This window comes from Thermobia domestica, chromosome 15, assembly GCF_964235325.1.
Source record: "Thermobia domestica chromosome 15, izTheDome1.hap1.1, whole genome shotgun sequence".
NCBI lineage: Eukaryota > Metazoa > Arthropoda > Insecta > Zygentoma > Lepismatidae > Thermobia > Thermobia domestica.
The window spans coordinates 118201405-118228236 of record NC_137468.1 but is presented as its reverse complement, the minus strand read 5'-3'; positions in this window follow the sequence as shown (position 1 = coordinate 118228236).

Genomic DNA, 26832 nt, shown 5'->3' with positions numbered 1-26832 from the left:
TATTAAGTTAGCTTTCAACGTCGCGGAAGTAAACATATGTGAACGAGTATATAGAGTTCTCCGTAACAGAATGGATAAAGTCATGGTTTGATAACTACATGGTTCGTGGTTCGAAACCCGTCTCGGAAGTATCAGATTTTTTAAATTCTTAATTGCTCAGTTCTCAAGATCTTTCTCTGCCTTCGTAATGATCTGATGTCTAAAAAGAGTTCTCCACCTTAGTTCGACAAGTGACTAATGTGATCCTCGCAGTTCGAAACCTTACCTTCTTCAGTTTCACAAAATCACAATTTTCGTCCTAATACAAGTGCTGTCCGATCTTTTCTCCCCAATTCTAAATCTGTGTATATAAATAATCCCTCCCTGTCTCCATACTTGAATCTTTTTCTTTTCCTCTCTCTCTCTCAATGTCACCCAGGAACTCATATGGCTTGAGATCAAATGTACCTTCGACTCTTGAAAGCAAATGTACGCTTTCTAGCAATGTGCTATCGTAACTCTATAGTTTTTTGCTAAAAGCAGTGTCTTTTGGATTTTATTCGGGAGGGGGGGGGGAGATTCTCCGCCGACATAAGATTTTCACTTTTTTATTAGTGTATTACTATACATTTGATCAAACAATATGTATTTATGAAGCTCAAGGAAGGGGGACTTACACCCTCCTGTCCTGCCGAAATGACGCCTCTGGAACATTTCCTTGCAATTACTGGAAAGAAATTAAATTAATCGTTGGATAACACTCATTTCTATCAGTAGGTATTTTAGAGCTCTGTGCGTTCATTACAGACTTTAGGAAGCACAAAACCTACTGCCGTTATTGGCAATTTCCATAGATTTTTAAAGGAGCATCTTACTAGCTTGCAGTCTTTGAAGAAAGAAAAGAATGAAACTAAAGGTTTTTACGAAGCTCTGGGAGCATTGTGTGACTTTTTTTTTAATTTATGCTCTTAAAATATTTCAGAACAAACGAATGGAAAAGACTGTTTTAAAGCTGTAAAGTTGTAAACATGATTCCTGTTTCTTTTTCAGTTGAATGGAAAGAGTTTACTACGTCACACACACTGCTTTAGAGAAAGAGATGTGGTGGACGGGGAGGAGTTGGATTAAATACTAGAGCAAATAATCGATTGAGATATGTATTTTTGGATGCATAAGAAAACGGGGCAAGAGTTTGTTATTTATTTGTACTTAGAGTTTGTATAGCGATTTCTATGCCTCTAACTGTATAACCATAAATCTGATGATAATCGATTATTGCCAACTAATTTCTTAAATTAAACAATTATCGCCCTATTTAAAAAAAAAAGTAGATTTAACGAAAAGAGTGCATAATAAATTAAAGTCATCACAATGTAGAAGCAATAAATAAGTTTGTTAAATATGCTGGACCATTTACTTGTTACTTCCACTTATACGCCAGAAGAAATACTCTCCTAGCGTCAGGGAGAATAAATAATTTGAAATTCGAGAAACAGATATTACCTTCGAGTTCACTTGTTTCTCTCATTATGCAATTACTTTATGTTTCCCAAATGAAGTATAGAAAACTGGATTCAATGACAGGTAGACAAAATTGGTACACTCCGCATCAAAAAATTGCGACAGCTAACGCTGTCCAGTTAGGCCACCCAATACATACCTTCTTATCCCATAATCGTGTCAGGTAAAGGGACCCCATCTCTCTCCTTTCTTCTCTCCCATACTAAAATTAGCTAACAACATGAGCGCAATTCTAATTTCAAACTATATATTTATTAGCTTCGATAAAATGAAATAACAAAACCGAGACGAAACAAGATTCATAAGTTGCTGTAGGGAGAAACTGAAACACACACAATTAAAAGTTGAAACCAATGCATGTCTATTACACAGAGATTCAGAAATGGAACAGAGAGAGCTAGAGAGAGAAAAAGGAGAAAAAAGAAAGGAATACAGATAAAACTGTGGAATTCAAACGTAGGAAGAAAAGAACCTAATATTAAAAAGTTCCGTTTTCAGAAATCCAACAGTAATATAGAAATAACGTTAGTTTTCACATTTTTCAGAACTATTCGAATATATATAGGATGCTTTAAACATTCATTATGTCACTTTCATAATGGATGGCATACTCAATTTCAATTAGAACTGTATATCTCCGAGGCACATTTAGGATAATGTCAAAAGTTTAACACATATGCTTTGTTTCCGCGTGGTTCGATTGCAAATTCGGTAGTGTTCATTGGACGTACTGATCCAAAAATACATTCTGATATACCCAGTAGATAGCTTTGGTCATATCCTCCATTTCAGACTACTAATGCTAACAACCAAAAAAAAAAAAAAAAAAAGAAAGAAAGAAAGAAAAGAAAAATAAATAAAGAAAGAAAGAGAAAATTGAAGAATTCTATTTTACTGCTAAATTTCTATCAGAAATACCCTATATTAAAACTCCAAACTGTATCGTCATGAAAAGTTACAAATGTTCGAAAGCAAAAGTTTATGTTCCTCGTAGATTTAGCATGTTTCAAATTTCAACGCGAATAAAACATATTGAATTATAGGATGGAAATTAATTTTTTGTCGAAGTAGTATAAATAAAATTTTGTTTTGAAATAACCAAAGAGATTACCATTTTCTGGTCTTTTCCGCAGATTTATCTCTTCCGAACATCCAGCATTGATTTCATCTCTTCCGGATATAACGAAATTTGCACAGATATAATAAACACGTTAAGAGCTCAAACGGATCATCGTGTCAGACGGATGATGTAGACCACCACTGGGTCGATGATTCAAATCCGTAATTCGACTGAGATTCGGTAACCCAGAGGATAAAAAAGAGATTTTACTAATTCCGTTCCGTTTAAACAGTATTTCTGTCAGAGGTGACCACGACTGGAGATGTTATCCCCAGAGCACGAAAAACACGGCGCCGAAGTTCCCGGTTAATTAGATTCTCTAGATAAGGTATGTCGAGCTCTTGCTCCGTTTTAACTTTGGAACATGAAGTGCTTGTGTGCGTGAGAAATAGAGGGGGAGAAGTGAAAGATGCAAAGACAAGATAGGAAAACTTCAAGAAAGAGAGGGAAGGAGGGGGAAGAATATAAATATGAAACATACTTATCATTGCAGTGTATGATGTAGAACGCACATACTGCTTACTCAAATTATCGCCAGTGTTCCTTTGTAAGTTCTCCATCAGAAGATGAATCTCTTTTTGCAGCCATTATTTTATGCGAAATAGCCATATTACCTGATGGGGAATCAAACCAAGATTTTCCATTTGGAACTCTGGCACGCTACCACTTCACCACCGATTGCTTTAGTCAAACTTTGTTCAACAAATGGTGTAGTGTTTTTTTTTTCTGAGAACTATAACACGAAAAGAGTATACTGTAGATTAATGATGTCTTTGGAATGTTGTGGTAATTCCCTTGCCCTTTCCCAACCAACATTCGTAAATCGTTTCTATCATGATACAAGTGTTTGCACCCACATTCTTATGTATTGCTTGTCCAGTATGATAAGTCGATTCTTCACAATCACTTTGTAAAAAAAAATACTTTCGGGTGAGTAGGAATTGAACCTATGTTAGATAGCTGTATTATTCATAAGGCCATTACGTTACCCCTACACTATCGGACCACCTGATATTACAACCCAAATATTACTTATTTTAGCTCTGATCTTTGGAACGAACCAAAGTGCACAACGAAATTCATTTATTCGACGGCCTAGAGAGAAATTAATTCCCAGTAATAAACAAAAAAACATAAAATCCAGGAAAAATTACAGAAATAAAACATATTTTTTAGTAATTTCGCCGTGCAGGTTCAAAAGTACTTGAATAATAATAATAATAATAATAATAATAATAATAATAATAATAATAATAATAATAATAATAATAATAATAATAATAATAATAATAATAATGTTTAATGTTTAAATGTTTATTAGGGAGAAACAGCTACAGCCACAAAGTGCCCCCAAGAAGGATTATACAATATAGGGCGCTTACATTTAAGCAACATAAAAAATGAAACACGCAAAAAAAATACGTGCAATGGGTATTAGAGATAAAAATACAATGAAGAACATAATGAGAAAACAAATAAGCAGAAATATCATCTTAAGTACATCTCAAAAAAAAGTACACCCAGTCATGAGACTAAAATAACATATTGATATGAGTATACAGTAGGAAAAAAAGTATATAACATATTAAAAGGAACATACATATAATCAAAGTTACAAATGAAAATAAATGAAAATCATAAAAGAATATAAGCGTAATTTTCAAATCAATTGACACCTTAATTAAAGTACACTCATTCAAAAACAGGAATAAAAAATAATAAGATAAATTTACCATAGAATACAAAATAAGCATATGACATGTAAAACTCATAACCAAGATAATAATAATAATAAAAAAGAAGTGTAGTATCCAAAAAAGACAACAGGGATAAAAGAAAAAGATTATAGGAAAAGAGAAAGAAAGTTAAAAGAGAGAACAAGAAAACAACCTAAAAAAAAATAATTTTAAAAATTCTCAAATGGCACCTTACAAGTAAAAGAAAAAATGTATATATCCTTTAGAATTTTAATTAATTGTGAACAAACTTTAATAAAATTACTTTGAAAGATATCTATAGCATAGTAATACTTATTGGCTGTATCTATAGTTTTATAAATTGAACTCTTCAGGGTAGGAACATTCGAAACAAAAGGTACAAAATTTCTAACATTGCGATATGGAATTCTTATGGACCAGAGACCATCAATAGAAAAGACACCTTGAAGGATATTATGAAAGAAACTCAAATCAAAAATACACCGCCTATCAGTTAGAGGCAACAAATAAAGGTCTTTAGATATGCAAGACGAACTCTTATCTTTGAAGTTTTTAAACTTCCATCGTAACCAAGCCAAAAAATTGTTTTGAACAGATTCTATAGGATTTACAAAATACTTAGTTTCAGAATTCCAAATAACAATGCAGTACTTCAGATGGGATCGCTCATTGCAAATGTACAAAGTCTTACAGGTGTTGACATTCGAAAAATTACGGCATAGACATTTTAACATAGCTAAGTTCTTCCTAGCCTTAGAAGTTATTACCTGTAAATGCTTATTGAATAATAACTTGTTATCCAAAATTATTCCTAAATCCTTGGGATAGGCTCCAAAATCGATTCTCTGTTTACCGACTGTATAATTATACAAAATAAGATCAGTTTTCCTTGAGAAAATTATGCCTTTAGTTTTGGTAATATTCAAAGGCAAAAAATTGGTTTCAGACCACTTGACCACTAATTCAATATTATCTACAGTGGTAGAGCGTTCACCTCTGGTGCTTGGGGTCCCGGGTTCGATCCCAGCCCCCGTCATGTGAACTTTGTGGTGGACAAACACCGTGTGCGTGGGTTTTCTCGGGGTTCTCCCGTTTCCTCCCACTATCTTCATTCCACCATTTCACTCATTACTCATAATCACCGTCTCCTTTAGCCTAACCGGCATAACCGCGGGACGTAAAACTCAAAGATTTCATTTCATTTTTTTCAATATTATCTCGTAAGTTTACTTGATCTTGAAAGGTTTTAATTTCTTTAAAAAAATTTATGTCATCGGCATACATCAAATATCTACAATTTAACTTCTCAGGTAGATCATTTACATACAACAAAAACAACAACGGATCAAGATTAGAGCCTTGAGGCACACCAGATGTTATGTTATGAATAGAAGACATATAGCCATTATACCTTACTTTGAATTTTCTATTATTTAAGTACAAATCTAGCCACTTGATTACTTGATTCGATAATTTGTACTTATACAACTTACTTATTAGTAAGTGATGAGGTAATTTGTCAAAAGCTTTGGCAGAATCAAAGTAAATAGCATCTGTCTGACCACCCGATCGAATAACAGAAAACAAACTATGTACAAAGCATGCCAAATTTGTAGTAACTGATTTACCATTTATAAACCCATGTTGATTTATATCCAACTGATCACGTACAGCATTATACAAGTAATTGTACATTATTTTTTCAAAAATTTTAGAAATTACACTCATTATAGATATTGGTCTATAATTGTTAATTTTGTCACCTTTAGTATTAGGTATTGTGCTACGGCTACAATTTTCCAGGCTTCAGGATAAATGTTTTCATTTAAACTCTAATTAAACAAAGATGCTAACACTGGTGAGGTTACCTCAGCTACACCTTTTATAATAAAAACAGGTATTCCATCTATATCTGACGCAGATTTAGTCTTTAAGGATTTAATAGTATCTCTTACATTTCTAGTTGTAATAGGATGTATTTTCGTTTCACAAAATGTTTCTGATGATGTTAAATAATTATTTGTATTGCTAATATTTGAAAATGTCTGGTAGAGTGATGCGAAATACTCTGCCAACAAATTTGCCAACGACTCGCAGTCGGTAACCAAAGAATCATTTACTACTATTCCAGTTGCAGTCTTGTTATTACCTTTAGATACATATCTCCAAAATTTCTCAGGATTACTTTTTAATTGATTTTCCATTTTAATATAGTGAATACGTTTGTCATCTTTTAACTGAGTCTTAAAAGCCTTGCGGTAGTTAGCAAATAATAAATAGTCTTCAAGTTTTAATGTAATTTTGTACTTTTTATGAGCTAAATTCTTTGCTTTTAATAAAGAAACAGATTTTTTGGAGTACCAACACGGATATTTGGTTATTCTTGGCCTAGATTTCGGAATTTGTTTCCATAGCTAATACAATTGCTTTTTCAAAATTGACAACAACTTCATTTATATCTGTTTTTTACAAGATATTATACCAATCTATATTAGCCAGTTGTTGATATAATGCATAATAATCACCTCTAACAAATTGAAAACGTTCAGAAAACTTATTTATTTTACGACCTTTAGGTAAAAACACAATGATTTCAATCGGATAATGAAAAATATCAGGATAGACCATGCACTGATTGGTTTTTCTTGACATAGAAGTAGCATTTGTGATAACCTAGATCAAGAGCAGAAACTGAAGGTTCAACACACAGGTTAGTATTTTCAAAGAAAAAAAAAACAGATAATTGCTGAAACTTCAATTTGGAGTAATAATGTATTCCTGGAAGCTGTTCATTATTTAACCAATCAACTTTGGATATATTGAAATCTCCAAGAATCAGTATATCATTTTCCAAAGGATTTAACTTACTAGAAATATGGTTCAAATAATTTTCAAAATTCACAGGGGAAAAAGTTGGTTGAAAATAAACGCACGATATTAAGAGATTCTTTCCAGTATTACATTTTAATTCAATCCACACACATTACTTATAAGTTCAAGATCAGGCCTGCGATTCAACATAAAGTTTTACTTTATTGCTATCAAAGATCCACCACCTCTTTGACATGACTCTTCACTATATAATCTGTCGGCTCTAAAGCATGTATAGGTATCTGGGAAATAATCGTAGTCTCTATGAATATCGGATAGCCATGTTTCTGTTACTGTAATTATATCATATTCACAGTCAGAAATTGAAGAGAAAAAATCACTATTTTTAGTTTTAAGTCCACGAACATTTTGATACCAAATTTTAAGATATAGGTTCATCATGCTTAAGAGGAGAATTATGATTATTAACTTCGCCATAATTTCGCAATCTACCATAGAAAGGGCCTATGAGAATACCTGTAGGCCACACTTTAGGATCATTAATTCGGGAAAAATCTAATTAATTCATCTGTATATGAAAGGAAGAGTAAGAATTATGTTTAGCCTTCAATCTGGTACAAACCACTTCTTTCACATTGAGTTCCTTAACAATTCCTTCAACTTCTTCACTAGTAACTAACGGGTTAAGTGTTGTTACAAACAGTGCTTTTCTTCTTGATTTGGATACCAGGTTTGAATTAACTGAGCCCCAGCCAACGGTAAGTTTCCTTGGTTCTCTCCGAGAATCTGAAATCGGTAAATTGTTAGCTCTAAGAGCTTGAAATGGTTTATTATTTTTGAATATTACTTGAGACCAGAGTGAAGGTGTGGATTTAGAGGGTATTTGCTCATCTTCTCCAGTTTCACTATTATCCGTTAAATGTGGGAAATGATTTTGATCATTGATGTTTGGAGTCGGTGTAAAGTCTTGTTCAAAGTCCTGGTTAGAAGTTGAGATCTTACGGGTGTAGACTTGTTCTCCAATTAACAAACTTCCAATCAACAAAGAGTTTTCTTTCCTCACACTTACAATTTCATTTTTAAGTTCAAAAAGTTCATGTAAAAGTTCACTCTTGATCTTGTTTACACTAAATTCAAGTAATTTTGATATCATTTCAAATACCATAGAAGAACCCTTACAACAAGATAACTGGTCATCTTATCTCTTTTCATTTTCAGAGATACGTAGTTGCCTACCACTAGTTGAACTACCACAAACAAAAAAAATATCTTTTTGAACACAAGCACTGCATTTAAATTCACTTAATTGGATATATTCCTTTTTACTAATTTGTTCAAAGCAAGCTGAGTGACATTTTCTCTGACAAGTATTACATTTAACAGTTTTCTGCTTTCCATATATACATTGATTACATTGTGGACAATCATCTGCTAGAGGTGCCATTTAATATAAACATAATAACACTAAAAAAAAAAAGGAAAAAAAGGAAAAAATAAATACAATGAACGCACACACAGACGTACAAAGACTCCAAACGGCCAAAAAGGAATCTGTTCACCAATTAAAAATAAAATCAGCTTCTCGACCTGCCAGAGGATCTAAAATCACTGAAGATCTCACGACCCAACCTATTATTGTGAAGCTTAGGAACAGAGAAGATGGAAAGGTCCCTGCTTAGCCACCATAGAGCTCTGCTGCGAGATACTAATGCACCTCGACTTACTGCTCACGGTGTTTCCAGCCCCACCTCGTGGAGGAAGGGACAGTTGCTCATTGATGATAATTGGCCAGAAAAAAGGAAAAGATCTTAAAAAAAATGAGCAACCACGGGGCCAAAGGCCGAGAAGCGATAATAATAATAATAATAATAATAATAATAATAATAATAATAATAATAATAATAATAATAATAATAATAATAATAATAATAATAATAATAATAATAATAAAAGTTCACATTCACAGTAGTTGTATATTATTATTATTATTATTATTATTATTATTATTATTATTATTATTATTATTATCATCAATTACCCGGTACGTTGGGTTAAATTGAGAGAAAATAGTAATATGTTCCGTTATTCAGACACTGTTTAGTATTACCAAACGCTCTTTGATATCGGCCATTTTCGATGAGTTTTATATATTCCCTCCCCACCCTACGTTGGGGAGCACGGCATCTGCAATGTCATTGTTCATCTCAGTGAGCAGGAAAACTAAGAATTCGACTCTGATATTGGTTATTTCGATCATTTTTATGTCTCCCCCTCCTTCAAGTTGCGGGGTTGAATTTAAACAGAAGCAGATGTATCACTTTTAATCTCAGCGAATACAATAATTATAGTTTCGCCACTACTATCGGTCATCTTTCGTTATTCTTTAAATATCGCTACCCCTCCACATCTCTTAAAGTGGTTACCGTCAAAGTGATATGCCAGAAACCATCTCAGGTTCCAACTTCATCTAGGTTGAACATTTGATCGAGATTTTTTTGGTGGTTCAAGAGTCATTAAGTTTTATTTATATTTATATATCTCCCTCTCACATTTCCCTCCCTAAGTTCTCTGTGAAAATGAAATGATAAAAAGCATCCCAAGTCCGAACCTCACCTATGTTAAAAATTTGATCGAGATTGATCCTTTGTTTCACGAGTTATCAAGTTTTATTTATTCTTTTCAACTCATCTTTCTCAATAACCCTAAGTTATGTCGTCAAAGTAAATAGATATGTAATATCTTCGGCCCGAACTTCATCTATGTTGAAAATTTGAACGAGATCGGTTGGGTGGTTCATAGTTACTTTCAATTTAATAAAATAGGTTATTATTATTCTTATTCTTGTTCTTGTTGTTCTTCTTCTTCTTATTATTATTATTATTAGTTCCGTAGTTTTGAACTTGCACGGCGAAATTACTGCAAAATATGTTTTATTTCTCTATTTTTTCCTGGATTGAATGTTTTTCCTTTATTGGTGGGCATTAATTTCTCTCTAGGCCGTCGAATAAATCAATTTCGTTGTGCACTTTGGTTACAGAAGAGCAAAAGTTGAAAAAAGGGAAAATTTGGCCCCCAAAAATCCCTTTTTTCAGGAATTTCCCGCCTTAGATACATGATGGAGACATGTGAATGGTACCGCCTGAAAGACAGTTCTATTCTGAAGAGAATGATTGGCGGATTATAGTCCTAGGGTAATTAGGGATGTCTCAGGATTTTTTTCCCTGAGATCATAGTGTTTTATGGTACTTTGGGGCATTGTGGGAATTTTTGATAAAAATTCTCCCGCCCTTACTATTCAAGATAGAAACTTGAAATTTGGCACACACATTCAGTATACCAAGTACTATTTATCAGATTTTTTTTATGGCTACGATCACACAGGGGGGTCCAGGAGGGGCCAAAGTTCGAGAAAAACTTTTTTCCCTCCGAAATTTTCACTTTGACATTTTTTCCCGCTTTTGGTATATGGTATGAGCATGCAAGTGGTATCATTCGAAAGCCAGCTCTATTTTGAAGAGAATGAGGTATGAACCATGATCCTAGGATAAATAGTGACGATACAGTAGCTGCTTGACTGAAAGTCAAAAAAATAGCCCAAAAAGCCAGGATCCGGAAAGGGTTAATGATTTAAAATAAAAGTTCTTTTATACCATTTAATTCGCTTTCTTTCTCTCTCTTTCTTAAAATATTGCGATCAACATTATTATCAATCAATTGTGCTGGTTAAATCTTCGTTTCATTAAATGTTTGCTGTTTCAAATTTTACAATCACTTCTGCTTGTCCATCAGGACCCGAATATGCCCTCCCGAAAATTTTAAATAGTAAGGTGTGTAATTTAATTTTTTTAAAAAGATGATTAAAAGCAAACCTCTTTTATACGAAAACGAGTCCCTCAAGCAGGGCCGTTTTTAACCTCTCCGGCGCCCTAGGCATTTAAAATTGTTACGCTCCCTCAACTATTTCCAGATCACCCCCCTCCTTTAGTTATTACCAGGGCCCGGATTTTGTTGACCTAAAATTTTCTAAAAAGTGACCTATAAAATGACACTAAAATTCTTGTAAAAAGGCCCTAAAATTCACAAAAGTTGACCTTAAAACTTGAAGTTTTTAAAACGTTTATTTCATTAAAACATTGACATTTTTTGAATATTTATAGGATTTTAATTACCATTTCTCACTCATTTTCAAATGTTTTGTTTCAGTTAGTTGCAGTCCATTGATCATTTGTGTCTTTGATTTAAAAAAGCAATAATATTAAAACTAAAATTTGACCAATTTACTAAATAGCTAAGCATTTCATATTTGAATTTCAGATACAGTATATAGGTCTATATCCAGTTAAGCAACATATAAACATTTTATAAGCTGTGATACAACAAACTAACTCAGGAACTTTGTAATCGTCAGAAAATTTAGCTCATACCTTATTCGGCATTGCAGTAGAGAACTGTAAATATTGTTACGATTTTATTGAATTAGCAGCCTTAATTATATACGGAGCAGCATCTGTTACAAAAACAACAAGGCCATGTTGGACACCTTCAGGCCAAAGTAGGGATATCGATTTATCGAAAAGTCTACATATTGTAAAATGGTTGACAGATTCCAACACTTCACCAGTTAGCAAAAATATTTTGCTAGGTTCGTCGGCTTTCATTGCCCCAACAATAATATTGACTATATTGCTCCGCGACTGGAAATCCAACCCCAACATAAAATAGATACATAGCCACTGCGATTGCAAGCAACCACATATCCATGGTCATATCGGGTGCCTCTCGGACGATACACAAAACGGCGTCCCTCCTTTGATGTTGTGAATATGGATTCATCTGAGAAAACTACGTTTTCCCAATTGAGACCCACATTCGCCTGTGCAAACGCGAGACGGTAAATTTTGTGGTCGTCTGAGAGTTTTTCCTTCACGGCAGCAACACGGCCACGTAACCCAGCATGACGAAGCCGTCGCAGAGCTGTATGCTTTCTACCAGGAAAGAGAGAAACTTCCCTTAGCTGTCTAGACGTCCTTAGTGGGTCTAACCGGGCTTCGTTTACTAATCTCGCATCTTGGGCTTCGGTTGACACATGCGGACGACCAGAAGATCGTAAATTATCAGTCTGACCTGTAGCACCATATTTCCGAATCCATCGCCTTCCTGTAGAGGCCGGGACACCTACTCGCCTGCTAGCTGCAGTTGCAGAATAACCTTCCAACTCCCATAAAGTAATTACTGCTGTACGTCTATCCATAGTTACCAATGTTCTGTGCTGTGAGAAGGAAGCAATAGGTAAAAGCTAGTACCTGACGTGTGATTGGTTACTTGCACGACACGCCTATTGTGGGAAACAGCGTTGCCAGATCTAGCATAATGATGCTAGATCTAGCATAATTTGTATGTCTCTAGCATCTAGCATCTTGCTTTTAGCATCCTGCCCAAATCTAGCACAATTTCAGCAAGTTTATCAAAAAGCCGTAAAACCTGGAGATGAGAAAGAAGTTGGTCGTGGGAAGAAAAAGAACGGCAGAAATGTATCCTCTTCCATTGATTCATACAGTCGGTAAACCATACAGGAAGTCTTATTTTCCGAAGTAAGTTCGAAACGTCTTTGGGCTTTTTTGTGGCTCCACCCAGGGTTTTCTAATCCTTTAACTCCGAGGCATGGGCGGAGCTATGGGGGCCATTCTCCCCCCAACTTTTTGACAACTTCACCATCTTTATTTCTGACTTCATGATCATATTTATTCCTGAAATGACAGCTCCGAGACCGACCAAAAATCTGCCCCCCCCCCCAGCAGACGATTCCCAACTCCCCTTATGCTGCGAAGTAATTTTCTTTCAAAATATGTAAACAAAAACTTTGCATTCATTTATACGATATATACGCCATTGAGTCTGGCAACGACTGCATTAATTTTGTTGAGTTAAAATTTTGGTGCGTGAAGTATTGAGTTCTATCCATGCATTCTTGCTCTCTGTGTATTTTAAGTTACGTTATCGTATCTCAACTTCGTTTTTTTAAACTCCTGAATTAGTAATTATGAGGATCTAGCATAATTTGACCGAATCTAGCATAAGTTCGATCAGGTTTTGGAATAATTCCGAGCTGTGAGTCTGGCAACGCTGGTGGGGAACGACTTGGTCAACGACTCGCGAAAGAAATCTGAAAATGGTGCGCCGTAATAATAATATCAAAAACAGTTTTTATAAAGGAATATTAATACATACGAAAAGCTGTTTAAAGAATGAATTGTTATACTGACTTTACACGTATAAAAACATATACCATATAGCAAACAGATTGAGCGATATGATGATAGCTGTTTTGAGACAAACTCTTTCGAAGTCCAACTTCGGGTATCTTCGGAAAACAGTAAACTAAAGCTGCTGGTTCGAACCTCGAAAGCCAACCTTAGTAATCGGGAAACGATGTACAGATATGTTTTTCCTTCTGTTAAATATAATAAGACATGTTGAAATGGTATTAAGTGTAGAAAAAAGTAACATTGAAATACTTAATGATACAATATTTCGAGACTATGTATTCACACTCTCGTTTCGTCATTGTGATTTCCATACGGAAAAGAGCATTTACGTATTAGCTCAGTTATATTTCAGAAGCAGCTTCCGAAAAGCGGTCTTGTTAGCTCAGTGGTACACCACCAAGCGTTTAAATCGTGAGTTCGATACCCGTTCAGGTGAAATTCTTTTATGATATTCTACTTTCCTCAATGCATGAAAATTATGTAAAATAGTTACATTACAATTCATCAGTTGTATATATCAGTTGAATATATATATTCATATCATCAGTTGTATATATCAGTTGAATATATATATTCATATCATCAGTTGTATATATCAGTTGAATATATATATTCATATCATTTCACGACATAAGTAATTCTTATCTTTAAAATATAACATCTGAGGTATTGACAGAACGTCGGTGTGTTATGTGTGAATATTGAATACAAATTTAAAAAATCGTGTAATAGCAATAAATAAGTTATGTAATGTATTTATTTGCAGCTACTTTCATCGCAGATAACTTCTCAATATTCGCATTACAGCATTTAGGTAGAGCATATCGAAAATCGGATCGTGGTCTAAGTCAAAAAACTAGCTAGCCCCAAACTGTCACGTAAGAAATTCGTGAATCGCAAAAGTAAAGTGAAGAGATTGAGAGCGGTAATTCCTTAATCGCTCTCTCTCAACTCTCTCTTATCTGCATTTATACACATAAAAGTGTATGTATGTATGTTCCAACATAACTCATGTATGCCTAGAGCAGGGTTTCTCAACCTGGGAGTCGCGGCCCCTAGGGAATCGCGAAGATAGGCGGAAGAGATAAATATAGTAAGAATCTAATACCAGAAATTATTTTTAAGTATTATTTTTAATTTTGTTCTGATAGGCATACTTTTATTTTTTATACACACTGTAAAGAACAATAAAAAATAAGTCTACTGAACATTTTCAAAGGGTGTAGAATTCGTGTTACTATTCGGTTCAAAGTCTCTTGTCGTCGAGAATTCTGTCGAGAAATTTGAAGCTTAAAATATACAAAACGATAATCATGCCTGTTGTTCTGTATGATTGCGAAACATGGTCGCTTACTTTGAGGAAAGAACATAGACTGAAAGTATTTGAGAACAAGATCCTTAGACGAATATTCGGACCCAAGAGGAACGGGAATGGGGAATGGCGGAAACTTCATAACGAGGAACTACATAATTTATACGGTTTACCCAACATTCTTAGGGTCGTCAAGTCTAGAAGGCTTAGGTGGGCAGATCATGTAGCTAGAATGGAAGAAAGTAGAAACGCTTTCAAAATCTTGACTGGAAGACCAATCGGAAAACGACCAGTAGGAAGGCCTAGGCGCAGATGGGAGGACAATATTAAGATGGATCTCGCTGAGATACGAATATACAAAGTAGAAACTGGATCCAATTGGCTAAGTATAGAAGTCAGTGTAGAGCTTTTGTGAACGCGGCATTGAACCTCCGGGTTCCATAGGCCATAGAGTTAGTTAGTTAGTAGAGTTGTTTAAAAATGAATTTAAATCAAAGAGGTATGATTTAAAACTAATGAGAACTGTATATAGAAATACTAGGAAAATACACATGCAACAAAACCTGCACATTGAAATACAATTAAAATTAAAACCTAATGAGACACCTAAGCATGGTGTAATTTCACTGGTTCAGCAATGTCCGGTTCAATCTTCATGACGAACATTATCAAGCCATTTTCAACTGATAAGCGATTTCTTATCTTTGTTTTAATGTTTACCATAAAAAAACACACTTTCGCACAAGTACGATATAGCAAATGGAATTATTACTTTTAAAGCAGCAATCCCCAGACCAGGATATTCTTCTCTCCTCATCAGGCAGAACTTGTCCAAGTCTTCGTTACAAAAAACCAGTTGCAAAGACTTGTCGCATAATCATTCTATTATTTGGTCAAGAAGTTGTGGGCTTAGATCGGATACGTTAATGGCCTCTTCAATGAAGGAGTTTAACATCCATCTTGAACCAGCACCTTCGTCGTTGGGAATATAGATATTACAGTTACTGTACCCACTGTCAGTGCCGGGAGCCGAAAAAAGGGGCCACACATTTCGGAGGAAGTGTGTTACTCATGTTAGGAAAGTGCATGTGCACATGTGTAAAATAGAAGGAAAAACGTAATAAAATGTGCTCAAAACTAAGGAAAGGTAGGGTTTATTTTGAAAATGTTATTGAGCTTCGTGCCAACCATGGTGGCGCTTCGTAGCTAGTCTGTCGACGTCACTTATATATACGGTGACATCGTACTATACTCTCGCCCCGGGCGCTGATTTTCCATGGCACTGTTCACTATAAACAAAAAAATGGATTCTACTATTATAGAAATAGGTATGTTAAAAATCCCACACAAGCTTATTATAAAACAAATTAGAAAAGGGTCGCTGGCAAGAGCGTGTGATAAAAGGGGATCGTGATAGGAATTAGATTGAGAACCACTGGCCTAGAGTAATTTTAACCACATTTCTTATAGTTTCGAAAAGAGTGCTGTCGGGTTACCTATGGTGAATGGGAGGGGGATACATATAAAAGATTGCTAGAAAATGATCGATATTAGATTCATAGTTTTCGGGGTCGCTTAGATAAATAGTGAGACTTTCAATTTCGCTTAACTCCGATTAAGTTCTCATTAGTAGGGATGGGCACGAACGACTTTTCTTTGAAACTCGACTCGACTCGAAACAGACATCTTTGAAGTCTACTCTTGGACTCGGCGCGAAAAATATCTTCCAACTCGACTCGGATTAGAGTCAAGTCGAACCAAAACGAGCAAAATCCTGTGTGTAGTCCTACCTAGACAATACATAGACAATAATTATTCTATCATCAATTATACTACTATTACTACAAATAATAATAATAATAATAATAATAATAATAATTATTATTATTATTATTATTATTATTATTATTATTATTATTATTATTATTATTATTATTATTATTATTATTACAACACCGTGTACAAACATGAACAATAGATGGTTAGTAAAGGAATACTAAAAGCTAGTTGACTGCCGACGTCGGTAGTCATGAACTCTACAAGGCAAAGACATCGTTCATTACTCTAAGCTGTAAGCGTCGGTGAACTACAGATGGTCAACTATTGACCTCTCGCCAGAAATTGGTGGCCCCGCAGCGACGATCCGTGGTGGCCCAAGTTCCATTTTGAAAACTTTACTACCAGCAGCAGAGACGCGATGAAACGCCAACGAACCACAAAATTACTCTCCCAAAATATGTCAAAATGCCTATATGTGTGATTTGTTTATATTTAGGTGAATCAAAGAAACACAAAACAAATACCCGGGGTGGACGCAAACTATCAATATTACGATTACTAGGCACGTGTTCTTCTGACTTCCCCACGGAAACGATCATAAAAAGCTTGGTTGTTGAAGGATAAATCATTGACGTCTTAATTTGGCCAATCAGACAAACCCCTACATCTCGAGTTGTAGAAGGTGATACCGTGAACCGTTTCAGATTTATTGCTTCCTGGTGGAGTACTATCCATGAGCAAAATTTGAACATAATAGCCGACATGCATCTTCGGTGCCTCTTATCTTTAGTACAATTTTAACCAGAGATGGTGTGGGTCAATGAAAATTTGATCCACGACCCACCATGACCCACTATCACCCACCACCCAAATGCTCCATTGGCCCACTCTGACCCATCAACCATCGTGATCCACTCTGACCCACCACCAACTATGAACCACTCTGAACCATTGTGACCAACTCCGACCCACCAAAACCCATCGACATCAACTCTGACCGATGGCCCACGTCCTCCTCTCCATTGGCTAAAGAGGTTACACTTGTCATAAAACAAGACTGTGAAATTATCACTTACCGGAGTTTGAATTTCTACCGTTAATGGCTCAAGCACCTCTCTGTTACAATACTGGTGGGTCTGACCTTTACGATATATAATGGCAAAGTGTTTCTCATCTTCCAAATTAAAATGAATTTAAATTTATCATATATAATTATTTCTTTGTTGCCTTACAGACACATTTCAGTAGAAAATAGGGTGAAATTTGAAAGTTTCAGATCAAGGAAAAGTAGACCAACGTAAAAAAAAAAAAAAAAAAAAAAAAAAAAAAAAAAAAAAGACAGGGAGAGAGAGAAACTAATTTTCTATATAATTAAGCATGCCGTACTAATTGAAAATGCCCATGTAATTAAGTTTAGAATACAAATTTTATGGCCATTTTTCTCTAACTTTATGGTTTGATTGCCTTATGCTCGGAACGCTCCATATATTAAACACCAGCTTCAGCAATTATAAATAGAAAGCAGTGGGTATAAAATTCAAAAAGAACTTTAGTTTGCATTACTCAATTTGTTTCTCTACTAATATCAATCGTTTTCGATTATTTTTACAAATCAACCCACTACCAATTTCCAATATATAGAAAATGCACCCCCGTCCCCCCCGCTCATAAAAGATAATTTTAAAAAATGCCAGGACATATTCTCTTTATTTTTAATAAAGAGTTATATGCTGAATTTCAGCTCTCAGTTGAACGGCTTGTGAGATACTAAATTTTTCGCAAAAATTCGGACTTCTACTCCCCCTAAGGATATGTATTATAATGAAAGTGACACGCGTATGATAACTTCCCAGTTGGGATTGGAGCCTGATTATATACCAAACGTCAATTCATTTGACTTTGCAATTTGACCGTGATGATTACGCAGACATAGTTACTTTCAATTTTTTATGATACATATCCTTATTTCATATGTTACAGATGATTCAAAAATATTTTTTCAAGCAGTTAGCTCCTCTAGAATCTCACAGGCTGCATCCCAAAATCCAACTCCTATTATCCTATGACAATCCAAAAGTTACTGAACTTTTTTTATTAGGAACAAATGACAAAAGAAAAATGGAGAGCTTGAAAGTAAAATGTAGAAAAGCTCGGTGCCCCCAATAACTATATATTTCTCCGCCCCTTCATCCCGAACTTAAAAATAAAACTTAATTCGAATATGGTAAATTAGTGAATTTATTACAGTTAAATTCCACTCACTACATGCTACAGCTACAACTATGTAACAAAAAATAACAACTGTGAAACATGTTCTGAATTACTATTAGATTTCTTACGCTATTATTAAACATATTAGAATAGTAAAAGAGGATTGTTCGTGAAATAGTATATTTGCTCTTGATTTATAACTTTTTCATACGGAAAAAATTAAAATATTATTCAAGTTTTAAACTTTGCACTCTGCAAATATGTTGCCCTCTAGGCAATGGGACTAATGTGAAATGTGGACTAATGTGGACTAATGGGAAATGCTGCACTGTTAGCGGCGCTGAAAACTTACGATTCGATTCTAATATCGAATGATTTCGGTATCTTTATGTCGCTACGTACCCACCCTGGGTTCTAATGGGAGCTTAATTGGACTTGAATTGAAAGTAGAACTATTTACCTAAGCGACGACGAAACTATGGATTCGATACTAATATCGACCTGTTTCTAGCATTTTTGATATGTATCCCGACAGTACTCTTTTTCCAGACTGTAAGAAATATAGTTAAAATTGCTCTAGATATATCAGAATTATATTGAAATACACACATAAATCCACTTTTATATTCTGTATAAATAGAGAGTGAGCGAGCGAGCGAGCGAGAGAGGGCGACTCAAGGCATCACCACTTCCACATTGCAAAAGCATATATCAGGAATTGAATTGAAAATCTATGTAAAGACTTTCTGCTGTGGCATGCTTCATAAGGACAATTCCAGTCTGCTCACGTGACCTTTGGGGTTCATGAATTTTTTTGCGAGCGTTCCGACTTTGGATTCTCTGTTTATACCTTCTGTTTATGCATCGAATAACTTTTCAAGAACATAAATGACATTCTGTATTATGAATGTTGAGAATTACCCTCTATATGACAAATAGCTGCAAATAAATACACTACATGATTTATTTATTGCTATTGAACGAGTTTCTTAACTTGTATTTACATCCTCATATATAATACCGACCTACTGTGAAAATTATCTCAGATGTTATATTTTAAACATAGTAATTACTATGTTCTGCAATGATTATGTTATATATACAGAACTTATGTATTCTAATGTAATTATTTTATATATTTTTTCATGCATTGCGGAAAATATAATTTAAAAAAAAGGATTAACCTAAACGGGATTCGAACTCTCAAACTTATGATTTGAAATCCGACAGCTTACCAATGAGCTAACACAAGGACTTCTAGAACTATGTTTCTAGCGATGTATAACGGATCTCAAGATAATTATGACATTCATATCCATTACAAACGCTGTTTCTGTTCTACTTTGACTTTTATTTTAGTACTCAGGCGATAATTATGTTCTATTTCTTAACTTTGAGCATTCTTTTACATATGGAAAGATTCTTTAACGTATTTAAATGTTCCATTACGTATGGAGAGCTAAATGACAAACAAGCATGTGCTGACATTAAAAAAAAAAGGTTTCGAAATATTGTATCATTAAGTATTTCAATCAATGTTGCTGTTTTATACACTTGGTAACAAGTCTTATTATATTTAAAAGAAGAAAAACACATCTGGAAACTTTTTTCCGATTGCAAAGGCTGGCTTGGAGGTTCGAACCTGGCTTACTTTTTCCCGAAGATACCCGAAGCTGGACTTAGAAAATTATTGCTTCAAAACACCAGTAAAGAATGCGCTCAACCTTTTTGAGACAAGGTGTACCTTTGTGGAGGCCCCAGATCAAGACTAAGCGTTTGTTTTTAGATTTCGAACCAGGGGGTCTCAGGCGAGGTAGGCGTTTTCCGGAACAGGCCTGGGAACCAAACAAGGTAACCGAGAGTTATCAATTTTTTGACACGGATATCTTGGTCCAGATCCCAGACCAAGGTGAAGAATTTCTATCAAAATCCAAACCAGGGGGATGTAGCGGAGGGCGTTTACCGGGACCGACCAGGGGACCAAACAAGTTGAGCGAGAGTTACCAAATTTTGGTCACGGATACCTTTGTCCAGGCCCCAGACCAACGTGAAACAGTTTTTTTTTTAATTCTAACCAGCGGAATCTCAGGGGGGACTGGGACATGTAAAAATAGTAGAAAATCACCGATATTACTGTCGAATTAATAGTTTTCGCGGCCGCTGAAATCAGTTGTGAAACTCCGAACGCATTAACTTTCAAATTCACCCTATTTGGCTGCGGGTTGGACATGTAAACTTAATCTAAAATGACCGATATTAACCCTTTCGGCATCCGGGGGTTTTGTTGCATTTTTTTAGACTTCCAGTCATGCAGCTACTTCATCGTCACTATGTATCCTAGGATCATGGTTCATACCTCATTCTCTTTCAAATGGTACCACTTGCATGCTCATACCATATACCAGGAGAGGGAAAATTGATGTCAAAGGAAAATTTCGGGGGGAATTTTTTTCACGCTTTGGGCCCCTCTGGAACGGCCCTGTGTGAACGTAGAGATCTAAAACAATCTGATAAATAATACTTGGTAGACTGAATGTGTGTGAAAAATTTCAAGTTTCCATCTTGAATACTAAAGGCGGAAGAAATTTTATCAAGAATCCGCACAATGCCCCAAATTACCGCAAAACACCATGATTTCAGGTAAAAAAAAAAATCTTGAGACATCTCTATTTACCCTAGGACTATAATCCGCCAATCATTCTCTTTAGAATAGAACTGCCTTTCAGGCGGTACCATTCACATGTCTACATCATGTATCTAAGGCGGGAAAATCCTGGAAAATGGATTTTTTGGTCTAAATATCCCTTTTTTCAACTTTTAGCCCCTCTGAACCCCCTGTTTTAACGCAGAGATCAGAAAAAAATCTGATAAATATTACTAGGTGGGGTAAATGTTTATGCACAATTTCAATCTTTTAGCTGCAAAAGTAAACCAGCAAAAAATATATATATACCGACAATGTACCATATTCTCGTATACAGAAGGATATTTTTTAAAAAAATTCCCTGAGACATCCCTAATTACCCTAGGATCAACGTTTGCACATCATTTTCTTCAGAATAGAACTGTCTTTCAGACGGTATCATTCGCATGTCTTCATCATGTACCTAAGGCGGGGAAATCCCGAAGAAAGGGATTTTTTGGTAAAATATCCCTTTTTTCAACTTTTTGCCCCTCTGGATCCCCCTCTGTTTTAACACAGATATCTGAGAAAATCTGGTAAATACTACTCGCTAAGCTGAATGTTTGTGCAAAATTTCAATCTTCTACGTGCAAAAATAAGCCCACCAAAAAATAATGAAGATAGGCTTAATAAAAGAAAATATATATTTCAGAATTATGACTTCATCACCTCCTATGTCTCGACGCAGGAAGGTGTGAAACCATACGTAAGGTCTTCTACAATGCCTGTGGACTTGGAAAACAAAAAAAACCCGGACGAAAAAGTTCAAATGGGAGAATTATAATGCAATGTACCATGAAACACCCATATGGTACAAATTGTGCCATCGGATCCCTTAAGGGTTAAGTGTCGAATCAATAATTTTCGTGGTCGCTGAAATCACTGGTGACACTTCCATTAGCGATGACTTGGAAATTCACCTACCATTGAATGCCGGTCATTGCTAATGGAACTTGGGAGGATACCGAGACATGTAAAAAGAGAGAAAAATGGCCGATATTAGAGTCAAATCGATACTTTTCGCGGTCGTTGAAATGAATGGTGATACTACCACAAGCGTTCACTTCCAAATACTGTCCCCATACAAAGAATGGGTATATTTAGCTAGTATATAATAATAACCGCATGTACATGATTGGCGATAATTCATATTGGTCCCTTTGCGATTCTCCGCGACGAATCAAAGGAATGTGGACCAAAACGAAATCTTCGCTGCTACGCGGTGGTAACTTCAATACCCCAACTCTAGATATCTCTTTCGACTCGACGAAACCCTGTCGTCAGTGGCACACTACTGTCAATCCTTGGACGTGTCGCTATAGCGACGATCGACATTTACTAGGAAGTGGACCACTAGGTGTTGGAGACGTTTACAGCATGGGATTTAACTTGCACGGCCTAACTACTGCATAGCATGTTATTATTTCCGTAATTTTTCCTGGATTGTATGTTATTTTGTTTATTAGTGGGCATTAATTTGTCTCCAGGTCCTCGAATGAATGAATTTCGGCTCGCATTTTGGTGTAAATAGCCTTACGGAAAGAAGACGGTTGGTTCCAAAGAGCAGAACTGAAATTAGTAAGATTTGAGTTATACTTTCAGCTGGCAGCGTACGGTACGGGCAAAGCAATGGACTCGCGAGTAGTAATTGATCCAAAGCCTAGCTTCGAATCCGGGTCAAGTTAAAGCTTTTTTTTTTCACAAAGTGATTGTGAAGAATGAAAAAGTAACTTCTGATACTAAACGAGAAATCTGTAAGAATGTGGATGCAAACACCTGTATCATGATAGAGACGATTTACAAATGCTGCTTGGGAAGAAGCAAATAATAACTATGGGTGCTAGTAGGACAATCCGAAACGGTTAATTGGTCTCTAGTATCCACTTTCCACGACATTGTTCCTAGAAAGAAACACTATATCTTTTGTTAAATATGTTTCGGGTAGAGTAACCGTTGGTGTATTGGTACCGTCCTAGATTTCCAAACGGAAAATCTCGGTTCGAATTCCCATCAGACACTAAGTTTTTTCTCATTAAACATTCGCTACCAACGTTGGTTGGAGAAGTCACAAGGCGAGAATCTTAATAAACAGTATGTGCAGTCTTCATCAGACAGAGTAATGATAAGTAGTTTTCATATTTATACTCATCTCTCTTTCACTCTCTCTATTCATCTTTCTTGAAGTTTCCTTATCATGTCTTGCATCTTTATCTTTTCTTTCTGTCTCACTCACTCACACAAATACACAATCTATGTCAAGGAAATACACTAAGTCTCTTTTCTTCTGTGGGTTACCAAGTCTCAATTGAGTAACGGTTTCACTGTGATGACCCCCTTCGTGTTCATTCTATCATTGCAAATTACAAGGTTATATCCGCAATAGGTGGAATCGAGAGTGCGTATTTTGAACAGACAAATGTTCAGAAATGACTAGAAAATGGTCCCCTTTCGGGTTATTTCAAGATAAATTTCATTTAAAACAATTTCTCACAAAATTCGTTTACATCCTTTAATCTTTCAATTTGTTTAATCCACTATGAAATCCGAAATATGCAAGATTTGCTACGGCTATGAAGAACCAACATAAATTTTCCTTTTAAACATTTTTAGCTTTTCATTATGATACAATTCCGACTTTTAATGTAGGCTCATTCTGATAGAAATTTAGTAGTGAAATAAGACTCATTCAATTTTTCTTTTTATATTTTCTTTTTCTCCTTTTTTTGTTCAGTTTGCGTTAATAGTCTGGAATGGAAGGTATGACCTACGACACCTACTAGGTTTTAATAATGTATTTCAGATCTGTACGTTTCATGAACACTATCGAATCTGCATCCGAACCACGCGGAAAGACTGGATGTGTGTTAAACTTTTGTCATGATCCTAGATGTGTCTCGGAACTTTTCAGTTTAAGTGGAAACTGCGTACTTAATTTGATTACCAGCGTTGGTATTTATTTTGAAAGCGACTAACTGAATTTTTTAATCCTCCTCTACGTATTCATTTGAATAGTTCTGACAAAATTAAAAAAAAAAAGTTATTTCTATATTACTGTCGGATTTCTGGAGACGGAACTTAATAATGTTATTTTCTTTTCTTTTTACCTTAAACCCAATATTTTTATCTATGCTCACTTTTCTTTCTTTTTTTGTTCTATCTCTTTTTCTCTCCCTCTGTCTCACTTCCGTACCTCTAACATATAAGTATAGGTTTCAATTTTTCATTGAGATATGTTTAAGTTTCTCTCTACATCAACTTGTGAATCTTGTTTCGTCTCATTTTTATTCTTTCACTTTATTGACACTAATAGATATATCTTTTGAAATTAAAATTGTGCACATGTTGTTGCTGATTTTAATATGGGAGAGATGAAGAGGTCTCTTAACCAGGCAAGATTTCAAAACAACACCGACAACGTTTGGGAGGTGATTCCTGACACCAAGATAAGGTTAAAAGTATAGACCAACCTGGGTGCACAAATGCTTCCTTTCGCAGTTATAGGTTGCCGAAATCATGAGAAAAAATGAATTTTAAGGGTCCAATACTATGGGACCTACCGCAGTTTGTTCAGGACTTTATTTGGGAACTAATATGTGCCCTATCCGAATACCCATGTTTCAGAATCCTGCGCTACTTCCGCAACAAATTTTATATTGTTAGTTGGTGAGTACTTCAAGTTATTAGTCTGTAGCCAAACTGCCTGTTTAAGAATTTTTGCGTAAGTACCTTAGGATCCTGAAACATGAATTTAGGATAGCCCAGATATTAGTTCCTAAGTGAAGTCTTGGCCCGACTACGGTAAGTCGATTAGTTTTGGAGCTATGGACCTTTAGAGTTAATTGTTTCACGTTTTCGGCAGCGTATAACTCCGAAACAAAGCATTTGTACACCCAGTTTGGTATATACTTTTTGTCTTATCTTAGTGTCAGGAATCACCTCCTAAACTTTTCCGGTGTTGTTTTGAACCACCCTGTATATTGGATGGCCTAGCTGCAAGGTGTTGGCTGTCGCTTTGTTTATGCGGAGTGTATAATTTCAGTATTTCACCATGAACATAGTCAATCAGAAGTGTTTTTATAACGAAGATATAATAACATGAATTGTGAAATCTCTTTTAACAAATTGTCAAGATCTGAGACTCAACAAACTTTACACTTTCCGGTACCGATTATTTCGAAACATCTGTAGTCAAAATTAGCCCGGGATAAATTTAAAAAATGACAATCTAAGCAAAGTGCAGACATGTTTTAGTGTGAAAGAGAAAAGGAATTAAATCTCTCATTTCTAGTTTATTAATCTTGTAGTTCTGAGTTTGTGTCAAAATTACTAACAAAAAAGGACAATGATTTATGATTACTTAGTATAATATTCCACTTTATTATCACAATAATTTAATCTTCCGGTTTGCTTAGTTGTGAAAAATTATAGAGTATATTGTTATACTATGTAAAAGTATGCGTACTGTGGCTGATTTCTGATCACAATTAGAAACAGAGGTCTCACGTAAACAACAGTAATAGTTTTCTATTAAGGATTAAGTATAACTACTTTTATTTTAACTAATTTTTTGCTTAAAATGTTTTTCGGGTTCATGCCTTCCCCCTCAACGTTGGATATGCAATGCAAAAACATTTTTAGATTTTGATTATTGATTCCAGTATATTTCAAACATCATTTCTGGGATCTAGGCCTGTGCGATATCGATATCGATGTCGCAAATATTTGGTCTAGGAATTAATTCGTGCGGGTGGACAAGAGATGGCGCAACGAACGGAGCGTCCCACAGTTCCGTGTATCCACACATGTGTTGCAAACCCCTGTCATCGCGTATCGCTGAGCGAACGTGTCAGAAGTGGTTTGCACGGTTTAGAAGTGGTGATTTCGGCTTGGCAGACCAAGAGCGAGCTGGACAGCCAAAAAAAATTTCAAGACGAAGAATTGACAGCATTGCTCGAGCAGGATTCGTGTCAAACGCAGGAACAACTTGCAGCAGCATTAGGCGTTGATCAAACAACAGTCTCCAAACGCTTGAAAGCCATGGGAATGATTCAAAAGATGTCACATTGGGTTCCACATGAATTGAAAGACAGAGACGTTGAAAGACGAAAAACCATTTGCGAATTGCTGCTTCAACGACAGAGCAGAAAGGGATTTCTGCATCGAATTATTACGGGTGATGAGAAGTGGATCCATTACGAGAACCCTAAACGAAAAAAGGCCTGGGTGAAATCAGGTGAACCAGGTCCATCACAACCAAAACGAGATATTCACTGTGCAAAGGTTATGCTGTGCATATGGTGGGATATGAAAGGTGTAGTGTACTATGAGCTGCTGCAACCGGGTGAAACTATGAATGGAGAACGTTATCGACGACAATTAATGCGTTTGAAGCAAGCTCTGGCCAGAACACG